The sequence below is a fragment of the Rhinolophus hipposideros genome, assembly GCF_964194185.1.
Source record: "Rhinolophus hipposideros genome assembly, chromosome: 13".
In the NCBI taxonomy this organism is placed as follows: domain Eukaryota; kingdom Metazoa; phylum Chordata; class Mammalia; order Chiroptera; family Rhinolophidae; genus Rhinolophus; species Rhinolophus hipposideros.
In genome coordinates this window covers 51685922-51690513 of record NC_138059.1, presented here as the reverse complement: position 1 = coordinate 51690513, position 4592 = coordinate 51685922, and positions in this window count along the sequence as shown.

The window sequence follows — 4592 nt, the reverse complement described above, 5'->3', positions numbered from 1 at the left end:
CTTCTTTTAATATTTCTTGCAAGTTATATCTACTGGCAAGAAATTTCTTCAATTTCTGTTTGTTTAAAAAAGTCCATTTCTCCTTCACTTATGAAGGATAATTTCACAAGATACAGAGTTCTAAGTCAGTGGGTTCTTCTTTCTCTCAATGGTTTAAATATTTCACCTCATTCTCGCTTGCATGGTTTCAGAGAAGACTGAAATAATTTTGATCTTTATTCTGCTATCAATGAGGTTCTTTCACCTCTGGATTCTTTCAAAAAAAATTACTTTTGGATCTTTGATTTTCAGTAGTTTGAAAATGATGTGCTTAGCTATAGTTTTCTTTTCTTGTTGTTGATTGGTATTTATCTTGCTTGATGTTTTTTGAGCTTCCTGGATCTGTGGCTTGTTGTCTGACATAATTTGGGGAAATTCTTAGTCATTATTGTTTCACATATTTCTTTTGTTCCTCTCTGTCTTTCTTCTCTGGTATTCCCATTAAGTATATGTTATACGTTCTGCAATTTTCCCACAATCTTTGGATATTCTGTTCTGTTTTCTTTTTTTTCAGTCTTTGTTTTCTTTCTGTTTTGGTTTTTAAGGATTATATTGATATATCTTCTAGCTCAGATATTTTTCCCTCAGCCTTATCCAATCTACTATTAAGTTCATCAAAGGCATTCTTCATTGCTGTCATAGTGTTTTTTGTTGTTGTTGTTGTTTTGTTTTCTTTGTTTTTTTAAATTAAAGTCTACTGGGGTAACAATTGTTAGTAAAGTTCCATAGATTTCAGGTGTACAATTCTGTATTACATCATCTATATATCCCATTGTGTGTTCACCACCCAGAGTCAGTTCTCCTTCCATCACTATATATTTGATCCCCTTTACCCTCATCTACCATCCTTTCTCCCCCTTACCCTCTGGTACTCACTAAACTATTGTCTGTGCCTATGAGTTTTTGTTTCTTATTTGTTTGTCTTGTTCTTTTGTTGTTTTTGGTTTATATACCACATACCAGTGAAATCATATGGTTCTCTGCTTTTTCTGTCTGACTTATTTCACTTAGCATGCTAATCTCAAGATCCATCCATGTTCTCACAAATGGTCCTATTTCATCTTTTCTTACTGCCAAACAGTATTCCATTGTGTATATATACCACAACTTCTTTATCCATTCATCTATCAAAGGAAATTTTGGTTGTTTCCATGTCTTGGCCACCGTAAATAAAGCTGCAATGAACATTGGAGCATACATATCTTTATGGATAAATGTTTTCATATTTTTTGGGTAGATACCCAGGAGAGGGATTGCTGGGCCATATGGTAATTCTATTCATAATTTTTTGAGGAACCTCCACACTACCTTCCAGAGCGGCTGCACCAATCTGCGTTCCCACCAACAGTGTATGAGGGTTCCTTTTTCTTTCTCCACAGCCTCTCCAACATTGTTACTATTTGTCTTGTTGATTATAGCCATTCTAACTGGCAAGAGGTGATATCCCATTGTGGTTATTATTTGCATTTCTCTGATGATTAGTGATGTTGAGCATTTTTTTTCATATGTCTAGTAGCTATGTGTATGTCCTCTTTGAAGAAATGTCTCTTCTGGTCCTCTGCTCATTTTTCAATTGAGTTGTTTGTTTTTTTGTTATTGAGTTATATGAGTTCTTTGTATATTTTGAATATTAGCCCTTTATCAGAGGCACTGTTCGCAAAAATCTTCTCCCATTCATTTGGTTGCCTCATTATTTTGTCAATAGTTTCTTTTCCTGTAGAGAAGGTTTTAAGTTTGATGTAGTCCCATTCATTTATTTTAGCTTTTACTTCCCTTGCCTTTGGAGTCAAATTCATAAAAGGCTCTTTGAACCCAAGGCCCATAAGTTTAGTACCTATGTTTTCTTTTATGCAGTTTATTGTTTCAGGTCTTATACTTAAGTCTTTGATCCATTTTGAATTAATTTTGGTACATGGTGACAGATAGCAGTCCAGTTTCATTCTTTTGCACGTGGCTTTCCAATTCTTCCAGCACCATTTATTGAAGAGACTGTCTTTTCTCTATTGTATGTTTTTCGCTTCTTTGTCAAAAATTATCTGTCCATATTAATCTGGTGTTATTTTTCAGTTCTCAATTCTATTCCATTGGTCTACATGTCTGTTTTTCTGCCAGTACCATGCTGTTTTGATTATTGTTGTCTTGTACTACAAGCTAAAGATAAGGAGTGTGATACGTCTGGCATTGTTCTTTTTCTTAGGATTGCTTTGGCTATTCGGGGTCTTTTGTGGTTCCAAACAAATCTGATGATTTTTTTGTTCTAATTCTTTAAAAAATTCCATTGGGATTTTGACAAGTATTGCATTAAATCTGTATATTACTTTGGGTAATATGGCCATTTTAACTATGTTGATTCTTCCAATCCATGAGCACTGAATGTCTTTCCATTTCTATGTGTCTTCTCCAATTTCTTTTAAAAGTGTCTTATGGTTTTCAGCATATAGGTCTTCCATATCCTTGGTTAAGTTTATTCCTAGGTATTTTATTCATTTTACTGCAATTGTAAAAGGAATTGTTTTTAATTATTTATTTTTCTGAGATTTCATTGTTAGTACATAGGAATGAAATGGACTTTTGTACGTTGATCTTGTAGCCAGCAATTTTGCTGTATTCATTGATTGTTTCTAATAACTTTTTGGTGGACTATTTCGGGTCTTCTATGTATAGCATCATGTCATCTTCAAAGAGTGACAATTTAACTTTTTCATTCCCAATTTGGATGCATTTTATTTCTTTCTTTTACCTGATTGCTCTGGCTAGGACATCCAAAACTATGTTGAAAAGCAAAAGTGATAGAGGACAGCCTTGACGTATTCCTGAACTTAGAGCAAAGGGCATCAGTTTTTCACCGTTAATTATGAGAGTAGCTGAGAGTTTGTCATATATGGCCTTTATTAGGTTAAGGTATTTTCTTTCCATCAGTATTTTATTAAGTGTTTTAATCATAAATGCATGTTGTATCTTGTCAAATTTTTTTCTACATCAATTGATATAATCATATGACTTTTGTCCTTTATTTTGTTTATGTGATGTATCACATTGATGGATTTGCATATGTTGAGCCATCCTTGTGCCCCAGGGATGAACCGCACTTGGTCGTGATGAATAATCTTTTTAATGCATTGTTGCATGTGATTTACTGGAATTTTGTTTAGGATTTTTGCATCACTATTCATCAAAGATATTGGTCTGTAGTTTTCTTTTTTTTGTGTGTTATCCTTAACAGATTTTGGTATCAGGGTAATGTTGGCTTCATCAAATGAGTTAGGGAGTACTGTCTCTTCTTCAATTTTTTGGAAGAGTTTGAGCAGGACTTATCCTCTTTGGAGGATCTAACTTCAGAGCTAGATCCTGTTTGAAGGTTTGGTAGAATTCACTAGTGAAGCCATCTGGTCCCTGACTTTTGCTTTTTGGAAGGCTTTGGATGACTGATTCCATTTTGTTACTGGTGATCAGTCTATTTAGATTTTCCAGTTCTTCATGGGTCAGCCTACGAAGGCTATATGTTTCTAAGAACTTGTCCATTTCCTATAGGTTATTGAATTTGGTGGCATGTAGTCCTTCATAGTATTCTTGAATGATCCTTGGTATTTCAGTGGCATTCGTGATAACTTCCCCTTTTTCATTTCTGATTTTCTTTATTAGTGTATTCTCTCTTTTTATCTTAGTGAGTCTAGACAAGGGTTTGTCAATTTTGTTAATCTTTTCAAAGAAGTAGCTTTTTGTCACGTTAATTTTTTCTATTGTTTTTTTTGTTCTCTATTTCATTGATTTCTGCTCTTATTTTTATTATTTCCTTCTTTCTGCTGACTTTGACCTTCGATTTTTTCTTCTTTTTCTAGTTCTTTAAGGTATAATGTGAGGTTTATACCAGGGATTTTTCTTCTTTCTTGAGATAGGCCTGTAATGACATAAATTTTCCTCTTAAAACTGCTTTTGGTGCATCCCAAAAATTTTGGTAGGATGTATTTTTATTCTCATTTGTTTCTGTGCATCTTTTGATCTCTCCTCTCATATTTTCTTTGACCTAGTTGTTCTTTAAAAGTATGTTGTTTAATCTGCATGCATTTGTTGTTTTTTCTGCTGTCTTTTTCCAGTGGATATCCAATTTCAAAACCTTGTGACCAGAGAATATGCCTGGTATGATTTCAATCTTCTTACATTTGCTGAGCCTGATTTTATGTCCCAATATATGGTCTATCCTTGAGAATGTTCCATGCACACTAAAAAAAAAATGTATAGTCTGATGTTTTACGATGAACTGCTCTATAAATGTCAACTATGTCCATTTCATCTAATGTGTCATTTAGGGCGGCTATTTCATTATTTATTTTCTGTTTGCATGGTCTATCCATAGCGCTCAATGATGTATTTAAGTCCCCTAGAATAATTATGTTTTGGTCAATTTCTCCCTTTAGTTCTGTTAGTAGTTGCTTGGTATATTTCGGTGCTCCCTGATTGGGGACATAAATATTGATGACTGTTATGTCTTCTTGTTGTATAGTCCCCTTTACCATTATGAAATGTCCATCTTTTTCTCTTGTTATCTTTTTCAC